Consider the following 18,120-nt stretch of genomic DNA (forward strand, 5'->3'; position numbering starts at 1 on the left):
ATATTCTATCTAGAGGTGGATATATTATATCTAGAGGTGGATATATTCTATCTAGAGGTGGATATATTCTATCTAGAGGTGGATATATTCTATCTAGAGGTGGATATATTATATCTAGAGGTGGATATATTCTGTCTAGAGGTGGATATATTATATCTAGAGGTGGATATATTCTATCTAGAGGTGGATATATTCTATCTAGAGGTGGATATATTCTATCTAGAATTTAATATATTCTGTCTAGAGGTGGATATATTCTATCTAGAGGTGGATATATTCTATCTAGAGGTGGATATATTCTATCTAGAGGTGGATATATTCTATCTAGAGGTGGATATATTCTATCTAGTTTAATATATTCTATCTAGAGGTGGATATATTATATCTAGAGATGGATATATTATATCTAGAGGTGGATATATTCTATCTAGTTTAATATATTCTATCTAGAGGTGGATATATTATATCTAGAGATGGATATATTATATCTAGAGGTGGATATATTCTATCTAGTTTAATATATTCTATCTAGAGGTGGATATATTCTGTCTAGAGGTGGATATATTATATCTAGAGGTGGATATATTATATCTAGAGGTGGATATATTCTATCTAGAGGTGGATATATTATATCTAGAGGTGGATATATTCTATCTAGAGGTGGATATATTCTATCTAGAGGTGGATATATTCTATCTAGAGGTGGATATATTATATCTAGAGGTGGATATATTCTATCTAGAGGTGGATATATTCTATCTAGAGGTGGATATATTCTATCTAGAGGTGGATATATTATATCTAGAGGTGGATATATTAAATCTAGAGGTGGATATATTCTGTCTAGAGGTGGATATATTCTATCTAGAGGTGGATATATTCTATCTAGAGGTGGATATATTCTATCTAGAGGTGGATATATTCTATCTAGAGGTGGATATATTCTATCTAGAGGTGGATATATTCTATCTAGAGGTGGATATATTCTATCTAGAGGTGGATATATTCTATCTAGAGGTGGATATATTCTATCTAGAGGTGGATATATTCTATCTAGAGGTGGATATATTCTATCTAGAGGTGGATATATTCTAGAGGTGGATATATTCTATCTAGAGGTGGATATATTCTATCTAGAGGTGGATATATTCTATCTAGAGGTGGATATATTCTATCTAGAGGTGGATATATTATATCTAGAGGTGGATATATTCTATCTAGAGGTGGATATATTCTATCTAGAGGTGGATATATTCTATCTAGAGGTGGATATATTATATCTAGAGGTGGATATATTCTATCTAGAGGTGGATATATTCTATCTAGTTTAATATATTATATCTAGAGGTGGACTTATTATATCTAGAGGTGGATATATTTTATCTAGAGGTGGATATATTATATCTAGAGGTGGATATATTCTATCTAGAGGTGGATATATTCTATCTAGAGGTGGATATATTATATCTAGAGGTGGATATATTCTATCTAGAGGTGGATATATTCTATCTAGTTTAATATATTATATCTAGAGGTGGATATATTCTATCTAGAGGTGGATATATTATATCTAGAGGTGGATATATTATATCTAGAGGTGGATATATTATATCTAGAGGTGGATATATTCTATCTAGAGGTGGATATATTATATCTAGAGGTGGATATATTCTATCTAGAGGTGGATATATCTAGAGGTGGATATATTATATCTAGAGGTGGATATATTCTATCTAGAGGTGGATATATTATATCTAGAGGTGGATATATTCTATCTAGAGGTGGATATATTCTATCTAGAGGTGGATATATTATATCTAGAGGTGGATATATTCTATCTAGAGGTGGATATATTCTGTCTAGAGGTGGATATATTCTATCTAGAGGTGGATATATTCTATCTAGAGGTGGATATATTATATCTAGAGGTGGATATATTCTATCTAGAGGTGGATATATTCTATCTAGAGGTGGATATATTCTATCTAGAGGTGGATATATTCTATCTAGAGGTGGATATATTCTATCTAGAGGTGGATATATTCTATCTAGAGGTGGATATATTCTATCTAGAGGTGGATATATCTAGAGGTGGATATATTATATCTAGAGGTGGATATATTCTATCTAGAGGTGGATATATTATATCTAGAGGTGGATATATTCTATCTAGAGGTGGATATATTCTATCTAGAGGTGGATATATTATATCTAGAGGTGGATATATTCTATCTAGAGGTGGATATATTCTATCTAGTTTAATATATTCTATCTAGAGGTGGATATATTATATCTAGAGGTGGATATATTCTATCTAGAGGTGGATATATTCTATCTAGAGGTGGATATATTATATCTAGAGGTGGATATATTCTATCTAGAGGTGGATATATTCTATCTAGTTTAATATATTATATCTAGAGGTGGACTTATTATATCTAGAGGTGGATATATTTTATCTAGAGGTGGATATATTATATCTAGATGTGGATATATTCTATCTAGAGGTGGATATATTCTATCTAGAGGTGGATATATTATATCTAGAGGTGGATATATTCTATCTAGAGGTGGATATATTATATCTAGAGGTGGATATATTCTATCTAGAGGTGGATATATTCTATCTAGAGGTGGATATATTCTATCTAGAGGTGGATATATTCTATCTAGAGGTGGATATATTCTATCTAGTTTAATATATTCTATCTAGAGGTGGATATATTATATCTAGAGGTGGATATATTCTATCTAGAGGTGGATATATTCTATCTAGAGGTGGATATATTCTATCTAGTTTAATATATTCTATCTAGAGGTGGATATATTATATCTAGAGGTGGATATATTATATCTAGAGGTGGATATATTATATCTAGAGGTGGATATATTCTATCTAGAGGTGGATATATTATATCAAGAGGTGGATATATTCTATCTAGTTTAATATATTCTATCTAGAGGTGGATATATTCTATCTAGAGGTGGATATATTATATCTAGAGGTGGATATATTATATCTAGAGGTGGATATATTATATCTAGAGGTGGATATATTCTATCTAGAGGTGGATATATTCTATCTAGTTTAATATATTATATCTAGAGGTGGATATATTCTATCTAGAGGTGGATATATTCTATCTAGAGGTGGATATATTATATCTAGAGGTGGATATATTCTGTCTAGAGGTGGATATATTATATCTAGAGGTGGATATATTCTATCTAGAGGTGGATATATCTAGAGGTGGATATATTATATCTAGAGGTGGATATATTCTATCTAGAGGTGGATATATTATATCTAGAGGTGGATATATTCTATCTAGAGGTGGATATATTCTATCTAGAGGTGGATATATTATATCTAGAGGTGGATATATTCTATCTAGAGGTGGATATATTCTGTCTAGAGGTGGATATATTCTATCTAGAGGTGGATATATTCTATCTAGAGGTGGATATATTATATCTAGAGGTGGATATATTCTATCTAGAGGTGGATATATTCTATCTAGAGGTGGATATATTCTATCTAGAGGTGGATATATTCTATCTAGAGGTGGATATATTCTATCTAGAGGTGGATATATTCTATCTAGAGGTGGATATATTCTATCTAGAGGTGGATATATCTAGAGGTGGATATATTATATCTAGAGGTGGATATATTCTATCTAGAGGTGGATATATTATATCTAGAGGTGGATATATTCTATCTAGAGGTGGATATATTCTATCTAGAGGTGGATATATTATATCTAGAGGTGGATATATTCTATCTAGAGGTGGATATATTCTATCTAGAATATATTCTATCTAGAGGTGGATATATTATATCTAGAGGTGGATATATTCTATCTAGAGGTGGATATATTCTATCTAGAGGTGGATATATTATATCTAGAGGTGGATATATTCTATCTAGAGGTGGATATATTCTATCTAGAGGTGGATTAATATATTATATCTAGAGGTGGACTTATTATATCTAGAGGTGGATATATTTTATCTAGAGGTGGATATATTATATCTAGATGTGGATATATTCTATCTAGAGGTGGATATATTCTATCTAGAGGTGGATATATTATATCTAGAGGTGGATATATTCTATCTAGAGGTGGATATATTATATCTAGAGGTGGATATATTCTATCTAGAGGTGGATATATTCTATCTAGAGGTGGATATATTCTATCTAGAGGTGGATATATTCTATCTAGAGGTGGATATATTCTATCTAGTTTAATATATTCTATCTAGAGGTGGATATATTATATCTAGAGGTGGATATATTCTATCTAGAGGTGGATATATTCTATCTAGAGGTGGATATATTCTATCTAGTTTAATATATTCTATCTAGAGGTGGATATATTATATCTAGAGGTGGATATATTATATCTAGAGGTGGATATATTATATCTAGAGGTGGATATATTCTATCTAGAGGTGGATATATTATATCTAGAGGTGGATATATTCTATCTAGTTTAATATATTCTATCTAGAGGTGGATATATTCTATCTAGAGGTGGATATATTATATCTAGAGGTGGATATATTATATCTAGAGGTGGATATATTATATCTAGAGGTGGATATATTATATCTAGAGGTGGATATATTATATCTAGAGGTGGATATATTATATCTAGAGGTGGATATATTATATCTAGAGGTGGATATATTCTATCTAGAGGTGGATATATTATATCTAGAGGTGGATATATTATATCTAGAGGTGGATATATTATATCTAGAGGTGGATATATTCTATCTAGAGGTGGATATATTCTATCTAGAGGTGGATATATTCTATCTAGAGGTGGATATATTATATCTAGAGGTGGATATATTCTATCTAGAGGTGGATATATTATATCTAGAGGTGGATATATTATATCTAGAAGTGGATATACTCTATCTAGAGCTGGATATATTCTATCTAGAGGTGGATATATTCTATCTAGAGGTGGATATATTCTATCTAGAGGTGGATATATTCTATCTAGTTTAATATATTCTATCTAGAGGTGGATATATTATATCTAGAGGTGGATATATTCTATCTAGAGGTGGATATATTCTATCTAGAGGTGGATATATTATATCTAGAGGTGGATATATTCTATCTAGAGGTGGATATATTATATCTAGAGGTGGATATATTATATCTAGAAGTGGATATACTCTATCTAGAGCTGGATATATTCTATCTAGAGGTGGATATATTCTATCTAGATGTGGATATATTCTATCTAGTTTAATATATTCTATCTAGAGGTGGATATATTATATCTAGAGGTGGATATATTCTATCTAGAGGTGGATATATTCTATCTAGAGGTGGATATATTCTATCTAGAGGTGGATATATTATATCTAGTTTAATATATTCTATCTAGAGGTGGATATATTCTATCTAGAGGTGGATATATTATATCTAGAGGTGGATATATTATATCTAGAGGTGGATATATTATATCTAGAGGTGGATATATTATATCTAGAGGTGGATATATTATATCTAGAGGTGGATATATTATATCTAGAGGTGGATATATTATATCTAGAGGTGGATATATTCTATCTAGAGGTGGATATATTATATCTAGAGGTGGATATATTATATCTAGAGGTGGATATATTATATCTAGAGGTGGATATATTCTATCTAGAGGTGGATATATTCTATCTAGAGGTGGATATATTCTATCTAGAGGTGGATATATTATATCTAGAGGTGGATATATTCTATCTAGAGGTGGATATATTCTATCTAGAGGTGGATATATTATATCTAGAAGTGGATATACTCTATCTAGAGCTGGATATATTCTATATAGAGGTGGATATATCTGAGGTGGTTATATTCTATCTAGAGGTAGATATATCTAGAGGTGGATATATTATATATAGAGGTGGATATATTCTATCTAGAGGTGGATATATTCTATCTAGAGGTGGATATATTATATCTAGAGGTGGATATATTCTATCTAGAGGTGGATATATTCTATCTAGAGGTGGATATATTCTATCTAGAGGTGGATATATTCTATCTAGAGGTGGATATATTCTATCTAGTTTAATATATTATATCTAGAGGTGGATATATTATATCTAGAGGTGGATATATTCTATCTAGAGGTGGATATATTCTATCTAGAGGTGGATATATTCTATCTAGTTTAATATATTCTATCTAGAGGTGGATATATTCTATCTAGAGGTGGATATATTCTATCTAGTTTAATATATTCTATCTAGAGGTGGATATATTATATCTAGAGGTGGATATATTATATCTAGAGGTGGATATATTATATCTAGAGGTGGATATATTCTATCTAGAGGTGGATATATTATATCTAGAGGTGGATATATTCTATCTAGTTTAATATATTCTATCTAGAGGTGGATATGTTCTATCTAGAGGTGGATATATTATATCTAGAGGTGGATATATTATATCTAGAGGTGGATATATTATATCTAGAGGTGGATATATTATATCTAGAGGTGGATATATTATATCTAGAGGTGGATATATTATATCTAGAGGTGGATATATTATATCTAGAGGTGGATATATTATATCTAGAGGTGGATATATTCTATCTAGAGGTGGATATATTATATCTAGAGGTGGATATATTATATCTAGAGGTGGATATATTATATCTAGAGGTGGATATATTCTATCTAGAGGTGGATATATTCTATCTAGAGGTGGATATATTCTATCTAGAGGTGGATATATTATATCTAGAGGTGGATATATTCTATCTAGAGGTGGATATATTCTATCTAGAGGTGGATATATTATATCTAGAAGTGGATATACTCTATCTAGAGCTGGATATATTCTATATAGAGGTGGATATATCTGAGGTGGTTATATTCTATCTAGAGGTAGATATATCTAGAGGTGGATATATTATATATAGAGGTGGATATATTCTATCTAGAGGTGGATATATTCTATCTAGAGGTGGATATATTATATCTAGAGGTGGATATATTCTATCTAGAGGTGGATATATTCTATCTAGAGGTGGATATATTCTATCTAGAGGTGGATATATTCTATCTAGAGGTGGATATATTCTATCTAGTTTAATATATTCCATCTAGAGGTGGATATATTATATCTAGAGGTGGATATATTCTATCTAGAGGTGGATATATTCTATCTAGAGGTGGATATATTCTATCTAGTTTAATATATTCTATCTAGAGGTGGATATATTATATCTAGAGGTGGATATATTATATCTAGAGGTGGATATATTATATCTAGAGGTGGATATATTATATCTAGAGGTGGATATATTATATCTAGAGGTGGATATATTCTATCTAGTTTAATATATTCTATCTAGAGGTGGATATATTCTATCTAGAGGTGGATATATTATATCTAGAGGTGGATATATTATATCTAGAGGTGGATTTATTATATCTAGAGGTGGATATATTATATCTAGAGGTGGATATATTCTATCTAGAGGTGGATATATTATATCTAGAGGTGGATATATTATATCTAGAGGTGGATATATTATATCTAGAGGTGGATATATTCTATCTAGAGGTGGATATATTCTATCTAGAGGTGGATATATTCTATCTAGAGGTGGATATATTATATCTAGAGGTGGATATATTCTATCTAGAGGTGGATATATTATATCTAGAGGTGGATATATTATATCTAGAGCTGGATATATTCTATCTAGAGGTGGATATATTCTATCTAGAGGTGGATATATTCTATCTAGAGGTGGATATATTCTATCTAGTTTAATATATTCTATCTAGAGGTGGATATATTATATCTAGAGGTGGATATATTCTATCTAGAGGTGGATATATTCTATCTAGAGGTGGATATATTCTATCTAGTTTAATATATTCTATCTAGAGGTGGATATATTCTATCTAGAGGTGGATATATTATATCTAGAGGTGGATATATTATATCTAGAGGTGGATATATTATATCTAGAGGTGGATATATTATATCTAGAGGTGGATATATTATATCTAGAGGTGGATATATTATATCTAGAGGTGGATATATTATATCTAGAGGTGGATATATTCTATCTAGAGGTGGATATATTATATCTAGAGTTGGATATATTCTATCTAGAGGTGGATATATTCTATCTAGAGGTGGATATATTCTATCTAGAGGTGGATATATTATATCTAGAGGTGGATATATTCTATCTAGAGGTGGATATATTCTATCTAGAGGTGGATATATTATATCTAGAAGTGGATATACTCTATCTAGAGCTGGATATATTCTATATAGAGGTGGATATATCTGAGGTGGTTATATTCTATCTAGAGGTAGATATATCTAGAGGTGGATATATTATATATAGAGGTGGATATATTCTATCTAGAGGTGGATATATTCTATCTAGAGTTTAATATATTCTATCTAGTTTAATATATTCTATCTAGTTTAATATATTCTATCTAGAGGTGGATACAGTGCCTTGCGAAAGTATTCGGCCCCCTTGAACTTTGCGACCTTTTGCCACATTTCAGGCTTCAAACACAAAGATATAAAACTGTATTTTTTTGTGAAGAATCAACAACAAGTGGGACACAATCATGAAGTGGAACGACATTTATTGGATATTTCAAACTTTTTTAACAAATCAAAAACTGAAAAATTGGGCGTGCAAAATTATTCAGCCCCCTTAAGTTAATACTTTGTAGCGCCACCTTTTGCTACGATTACAGCTGTAAGTCGCTTGGGGTATGTCTCTATCAGTTTTGCACATCGAGAGACTGACATTTTTTCCCATTCCTCCTTGCAAAACAGCTCAAGCACAGTGAGGTTGGATGGAGAGCATTTGTGAACAGCAGTTTTCAGTTCTTTCCACAGATTCTCGATTGGATTCAGGTCTGGACTTTGACTTGGCCATTCTAACACCTGGATATGTTTATTTTTGAACCATTACATTGTAGATTTTGCTTTATGTTTTGGATCATTGTCTTGTTGGAAGACAAATCTCCGTCCCAGTCTCAGGTCTTTTGCAGACTCCATCAGGTTTTCTTCCAGAATGGTCCTGTATTTGGCTCCATCCATCTTCCCATCAATTTTAACCATCCCTGCTGAAGAAAAGCAGGCCCAAACCATGATGCTGCCACCACCATGTTTGACAGTGGGGATGGTGTGTTCAGCTGTGTTGCTTTTACGCCAAACATAACGTTTGCATTGTTGCCAAAAAGTTCAATTTTGGTTTCATCTGACCAGAGCACCTTCTTCCACATGTTTGGTGTGTCTCCCAGGTGGCTTGTGGCAAACTTTAAACGACACTTTTTATGGATATCTTTAAGAAATGGCTTTCTTCTTGCCACTCTTCCATAAAGGCCAGATTTGTGCAATATACGACTGATTGTTGTCCTATGGACAGAGTCTCCCACCTCAACTGTAGATCTCTGCAGTTCATCCAGAGTGATCATGGGCCTCTTGGCTGCATCTCTGATCAGTCTTCTCCTTGTATGAGCTGAAAGTTTAGAGGGACGGCCAGGTCTTGGTAGATTTGCAGTGGTCTGATACTCCTTCCATTTCAATATTATCGCTTGCACAGTGCTCCTTGGGATGTTTAAAGCTTGGGAAATCTTTTTGTATCCAAATCCGGCTTTAAACTTCTTCACAACAGTATCTCGGACCTGCCTGGTGTGTTCCTTGTTCTTCATGATGCTCTCTGCGCTTTTAACGGACCTCTGAGACTATCACAGTGCAGGTGCATTTATACGAAGACTTGATTACACACAGGTGGATTGTATTTATCATCATTAGTCATTTAGGTCAATATTGGATAATTTAGAGATCCTCACTGAACTTCTGGAGAGAGTTTGCTGCACTGAAAGTAAAGGGGCTGAATAATTTTGCACGCCCAATTTTTCAGTTTTTGATTTGTTAAAAAAGTTTGAAATATCCAATAAATGTCGTTCCACTTCATGATTGTGTCCCACTTGTTGTTGATTCTTCACAAAAAAATACAGTTTTATATCTTTATGTTTGGAGCCTGAAATGTGGCAAAAGGTCGCAAAGTTCAAGGGGGCCGAATACTTTCGCAAGGCACTGTATATGCTATCTAGAGGTGGATATATTATATCTAGTTTAATATATTCTATCTAGAGGTGGATATATTATATCTAGAGGTGGATATATTATATCTAGAGGTGGATATATTATATCTAGAGGTGGATATATTATATCTAGAGGTGGATATATTATATCTAGAGGTGGATATATTCTATCTAGAGGTGGATATATTATATCTAGTTTAATATATTCTATCTAGAGGTGGATATATTCTATCTAGAGGTGGATATATTATATCTAGAGGTGGATATATTCTATCTAGTTTAATATATTCTATCTAGAGGTGGATATATTCTATCTAGAGGTGGATATATTCTATCTAGAGGTGGATATATTCTATCTAGAGGTGGATATATTCTATCTAGAGGTGGATATATTCTATCTAGAGGTGGATATATTCTATCTAGAGGTGGATATATTCTATCTAGAGGTGGATATATTCTGTCTAGAGGTGGATATATTATATCTAGAGGTGGATATATTATATCTAGAGGTGGATATATTATATCTAGAGGTGGATATATTCTATCTAGAGGTGGATATATTATATCTAGAGGTGGATATATTCTATCTAGAGGTGGATATATTCTATCTAGAGGTGGATATATTCTATCTAGAGGTAGATATATTCTATCTAGAGGTGGATATATTCTATCTACAGTTTAAAATATTCTATCTAGAGGTGGATATATTATATCTAGAGGTGGATATATTCTATCTAGAGGTGGATATATTCTATCTAGAGGTGGATATATTCTATCTAGAGGTAGATATATTCTATCTAGAGGTGGATATATTCTATCTACAGTTTAAAATATTATATCTAGAGGTGGATATATTCTATCTAGAGGTGGATATATTCTATCTAGAGGTGGATATATTCTATCTAGAGGTGGATATATTCTATCTAGAGGTGGATATATTCTATCTAGAGGTAGATATATTCTATCTAGAGGTGGATATATTCTATCTACAGTTTAAAATATTCTATCTAGAGGTGGATATATTATATCTAGAGGTGGATATATTCTATCTAGAGGTGGATATATTCTATCTAGAGGTGGATATATTCTATCTAGAGGTGGATATATTCTATCTACAGTTTAATATATTCTATCTAGAGGTGGATATATTATATCTAGAGGTGGATATATTCTATCTAGAGGTGGATATATTATATCTAGAGGTGGATATATTCTATCTAGAGGTGGATATATTCTATCTAGAGGTGGATATATTCTATCTAGAGGTGGATATATTCTATCTAGAGGTGGATATATTCTATCTAGAGGTGGATATATTCTATCTAGAGGTGGATATATTCTATCTAGAGGTGGATATATTCTATCTAGAGGTGGATATATTCTATCTAGAGGTGGATATATTCTATCTAGAGGTGGATATATTCTATCTAGAGGTGGATATATTATATCTAGAGGTGGATATATTATATCTAGAGGTGGATATATTCTATCTAGAGGTGGATATATTATATCTAGAGGTGGATATATTATATCTAGAGGTGGATATATTCTATCTAGAGGTGGATATATTCTATCTAAGGTGGATATATTCTATCTAGAGGTGGATATATTCTATCTAGAGGTGGATATATTCTATCTAGAGGTGGATATATTCTATCTAGAGGTAGATATATTCTATCTAGAGGTGGATATATTCTATCTACAGTTTAAAATATTCTATCTAGAGGTGGATATATTATATCTAGAGGTGGATATATTCTATCTAGAGGTGGATATATTCTATCTAGAGGTGGATATATTCTATCTAGAGGTGGATATATTCTATCTACAGTTTAATATATTCTATCTAGAGGTGGATATATTATATCTAGAGGTGGATATATTCTATCTAGAGGTGGATATATTATATCTAGAGGTGGATATATTCTATCTAGAGGTGGATATATTATATCTAGAGGTGGATATATTCTATCTAGAGGTGGATATATTATATCTAGAGGTGGATATATTCTATCTAGAGGTGGATATATTATATCTAGAGGTGGATATATTCTATCTAGAGGTGGATATATTCTATCTAGAGGTGGATATATCTAGAGGTGGATATATTCTATCTAGAGGTGGATATATTCTATCTAGAGGTGGATATATCTAGAGGTGGATATATTATATCTAGAGGTGGATATATTCTATCTAGAGGTGGATATATTCTATCTAGAGGTGGATATATTCTATCTAGAGGTGGATATATTATATCTAGAGGTGGATATATTATATCTAGAGGTGGATATATTATATCTAGAGGTGGATATATTCTATCTAGAGGCAGATATATCTAGAGGTGGATATATTATATCTAGAGGTGGATATATTATATCTAGAGGTGGATATATTATATCTAGAGGTGGATATATTATATCTAGAGGTGGATATATTCTATCTAGAGGTGGATATATTATATCTAGAGGTGGATATATTCTATCTAGAGGTGGATATATTATATCTAGAGGTGGATATATTCTTTCTAGAGGTGGATATATTATATCTAGAGGTGGATATATTCTATCTAGAGGTGGATATATTCTGTCTAGAGGTGGATATATTATATCTAGAGGTGGATATATTCTATCTAGAGGTGGATATATTATATCTAGAGGTGGATATATTCTATCTAGAGGTGGATATATTCTTTCTAGAGGTGGATATATTCTATCTAGAGGTGGATATATTCTATCTAGAGGTGGATATATTATATCTAGAGGTGGATATATTATATCTAGAGGTGGATATATTCTATCTAGAGGTGGATATATTATATCTAGAGGTGGATATATTCTATCTAGTTTAATATATTCTATCTAGAGGTGGATATATTCTATCTAGAGGTGGATATATTCTATCTAGAGGTGGATATATTATATCTAGAGGTGGATATATTCTATCTAGAGGTGGATATATTCTATCTAGAGGTGGATATATTATATCTAGAAGTGGATATACTCTATCTAGAGCTGGATATATTCTATATAGAGGTGGATATATCTGAGGTGGTTATATTCTATCTAGAGGTAGATATATCTAGAGGTGGATATATTATATATAGAGGTGGATATATTCTATCTAGAGGTGGATATATTCTATCTAGAGTTTAATATATTCTATCTAGTTTAATATATTCTATCTAGTTTAATATATTCTATCTAGAGGTGGATACAGTGCCTTGCGAAAGTATTCGGCCCCCTTGAACTTTGCGACCTTTTGCCACATTTCAGGCTTCAAACACAAAGATATAAAACTGTATTTTTTTGTGAAGAATCAACAACAAGTGGGACACAATCATGAAGTGGAACGACATTTATTGGATATTTCAAACTTTTTTAACAAATCAAAAACTGAAAAATTGGGCGTGCAAAATTATTCAGCCCCCTTAAGTTAATACTTTGTAGCGCCACCTTTTGCTACGATTACAGCTGTAAGTCGCTTGGGGTATGTCTCTATCAGTTTTGCACATCGAGAGACTGACATTTTTTCCCATTCCTCCTTGCAAAACAGCTCAAGCACAGTGAGGTTGGATGGAGAGCATTTGTGAACAGCAGTTTTCAGTTCTTTCCACAGATTCTCGATTGGATTCAGGTCTGGACTTTGACTTGGCCATTCTAACACCTGGATATGTTTATTTTTGAACCATTCCATTGTAGATTTTGCTTTATGTTTTGGATCATTGTCTTGTTGGAAGACAAATCTCCGTCCCAGTCTCAGGTCTTTTGCAGACCAGGTGGATATATTATATCTAGAGGTGGATATATTATATCTAGAGGTGGATATATTCTATCTAGAGGTGGATATATTATATCTAGAGGTGGATATATTCTATCTAGAGGTGGATATATTCTATCTAGAGGTGGATATATTCTATCTAGAGGTAGATATATTCTATCTAGAGGTGGATATATTCTATCTACAGTTTAAAATATTCTATCTAGAGGTGGATATATTATATCTAGAGGTGGATATATTCTATCTAGAGGTGGATATATTCTATCTAGAGGTGGATATATTCTATCTAGAGGTGGATATATTCTATCTACAGTTTAAAATATTATCAAATCTCCGTCCCAGTCTCAGGTCTTTTGCAGACCAGGTGGATATATTATATCTAGAGGTGGATATATTATATCTAGAGGTGGATATATTCTATCTAGAGGTGGATATATTATATCTAGAGGTGGATATATTCTATCTAGAGGTGGATATATTCTATCTAGAGGTGGATATATTCTATCTAGAGGTAGATATATTCTATCTAGAGGTGGATATATTCTATCTACAGTTTAAAATATTCTATCTAGAGGTGGATATATTATATCTAGAGGTGGATATATTCTATCTAGAGGTGGATATATTCTATCTAGAGGTGGATATATTCTATCTAGAGGTGGATATATTCTATCTACAGTTTAAAATATTATATCTAGAGGTGGATATATTCTATCTAGAGGTGGATATATTCTATCTAGAGGTGGATATATTCTATCTAGAGGTGGATATATTCTATCTAGAGGTGGATATATTCTATCTAGAGGTAGATATATTCTATCTAGAGGTGGATATATTCTATCTACAGTTTAAAATATTCTATCTAGAGGTGGATATATTATATCTAGAGGTGGATATATTCTATCTAGAGGTGGATATATTCTATCTAGAGGTGGATATATTCTATCTAGAGGTGGATATATTCTATCTACAGTTTAATATATTCTATCTAGAGGTGGATATATTATATCTAGAGGTGGATATATTCTATCTAGAGGTGGATATATTATATCTAGAGGTGGATATATTCTATCTAGTTTAATATATTCTATCTAGAGGTGGATATATTCTATCTAGAGGTGGATATATTCTATCTAGAGGTGGATATATTCTATCTAGAGGTGGATATATTCTATCTAGAGGTGGATATATTCTATCTAGAGGTGGATATATTCTATCTAGAGGTGGATATATTCTATCTAGAGGTGGATATATTCTGTCTAGAGGTGGATATATTATATCTAGAGGTGGATATATTATATCTAGAGGTGGATATATTATATCTAGAGGTGGATATATTCTATCTAGAGGTGGATATATTATATCTAGAGGTGGATATATTCTATCTAGAGGTGGATATATTCTATCTAGAGGTGGATATATTCTATCTAGAGGTGGATATATTCTATCTAGAGGTAGATATATTCTATCTAGAGGTGGATATATTCTATCTACAGTTTAAAATATTCTATCTAGAGGTGGATATATTATATCTAGAGGTGGATATATTCTATCTAGAGGTGGATATATTCTATCTAGAGGTGGATATATTCTATCTAGAGGTGGATATATTCTATCTACAGTTTAATATATTCTATCTAGAGGTGGATATATTATATCTAGAGGTGGATATATTCTATCTAGAGGTGGATATATTATATCTAGAGGTGGATATATTCTATCTAGAGGTGGATATATTATATCTAGAGGTGGATATATTCTATCTAGAGGTGGATATATTATATCTAGAGGTGGATATATTCTATCTAGAGGTGGATATATTATATCTAGAGGTGGATATATTCTATCTAGAGGTGGATATATTCTATCTAGAGGTGGATATATCTAGAGGTGGATATATTCTATCTAGAGGTGGATATATTCTATCTAGAGGTGGATATATCTAGAGGTGGATATATTATATCTAGAGGTGGATATATTCTATCTAGAGGTGGATATATTCTATCTAGAGGTGGATATATTCTATCTAGAGGTGGATATATTATATCTAGAGGTGGATATATTATATCTAGAGGTGGATATATTATATCTAGAGGTGGATATATTCTATCTAGAGGCAGATATATCTAGAGGTGGATATATTCTATCTAGAGGTGGATATATTATATCTAGAGGTGGATATATTCTATCTAGAGGTGGATATATTATATCTAGAGGTGGATATATTCTTTCTAGAGGTGGATATATTATATCTAGAGGTGGATATATTCTATCTAGAGGTGGATATATTCTGTCTAGAGGTGGATATATTATATCTAGAGGTGGATATATTCTATCTAGAGGTGGATATATTATATCTAGAGGTGGATATATTCTATCTAGAGGTGGATATATTCTATCTAGAGGTGGATATATTCTATCTAGAGGTGGATATATTCTATCTAGAGGTGGATATATTATATCTAGAGGTGGATATATTATATCTAGAGGTGGATATATTATATCTAGTTTAATATATTCTATCTAGAGGTGGATATATTCTATCTAGTTTAATATATTCTATCTAGAGGTGGATATATTCTATCTACAGTTTAATATATTCTATCTAGTTTAATATATTCTATCTAGAGGTGGATATATTTTGTTTAGAGGTTAATATATTCTATCTAGAGGTGGATATATTCTGTTTAGAGGTTAATATATTCTATCTAGAGGTGGATATATTCTATCTAGAGGTGGATATATTCTATCTAGAGGTGGATATATTCTATCTACAGTTTAATATATTCTATCTAGTTTAATATATTCTATCTAGAGGTGGATATATTTTGTTTAGAGGTTAATATATTCTATCTAGTTTAATATATTCTATCTAGAGGTGGATATATTCTATCTAGTTTAATATATTCTATCTAGAGGTGGATATATTCTATCTAGAGGTGGATATATTCTATCTAGAGGTGGATATATTCTATCTAGAGGTGGATATATTCTGTCTAGAGGTGGATATATTATATCTAGAGGTGGATATATTATATCTAGAGGTGGATATATTGTATCTAGAGGTGGATATATTCTATCTAGAGGTGGATATATTATATCTAGAGGTGGATATATTCTATCTAGAGGTGGATATATTCTATCTAGAGGTGGATATATTCTATCTAGAGGTGGATATATTCTATCTAGAGGTAGATATATTCTATCTAGAGGTAGATATATTATATCTAGAGGTGGATATATTATATCTAGAGGTGGATATATTCTATCTAGAGGTGGATATATTCTATCTAGAGGTAGATATATTCTATCTAGAGGTGGATATATTCTATCTACAGTTTAATATATTCTATCTAGAGGTGGATATATTATATCTAGAGGTGGATATATTCTATCTAGAGGTGGATATATTCTATCTAGAGGTGGATATATTCTATCTACAGTTTAATATATTATATCTAGAGGTGGATATATTCTATCTAGAGGTGGATATATTATATCTAGAGGTGGATATATTCTATCTAGAGGTGGATATATTATATCTAGAGGTGGATATATTCTATCTAGAGGTGGATATATTATATCTAGAGGTGGATATATTCTATCTAGAGGTGGATATATTCTATCTAGAGGTGGATATATCTAGAGGTGGATATATTCTATCTAGAGGTGGATATATTCTATCTAGAGGTGGATATATCTAGAGGTGGATATATTATATCTAGAGGTGGATATATTCTATCTAGAGGTGGATATATTCTATCTAGAGGTGGATATATTATATCTAGAGGTGGATATATTATATCTAGAGGTGGATATATTCTATCTAGAGGTGGATATATTCTATCTAGAGGTGGATATATTATATCTAGAGGTGGATATATTATATCTAGAGGTGGATATATTATATCTAGAGGTGGATATATTCTATCTAGAGGTAGATATATCTAGAGGTGGATATATTATATCTAGAGGTGGATATATTATATCTAGAGGTGGATATATTATATCTAGAGGTGGATATATTATATCTAGAGGTGGATATATTCTATCTAGAGGTGGATATATTATATCTAGAGGTGGATATATTCTATCTAGAGGTGGATATATTCTATCTAGAGGTGGATATATTATATCTAGAGGTGGATATATTCTATCTAGAGGTGGATATATTCTATCTAGAGGTGGATATATTCTATCTAGAGGTGG

Source organism: Oncorhynchus clarkii, chromosome 14, assembly GCF_045791955.1.
Source record: "Oncorhynchus clarkii lewisi isolate Uvic-CL-2024 chromosome 14, UVic_Ocla_1.0, whole genome shotgun sequence".
NCBI classification, from domain to species: Eukaryota; Metazoa; Chordata; class Actinopteri; order Salmoniformes; family Salmonidae; genus Oncorhynchus; species Oncorhynchus clarkii.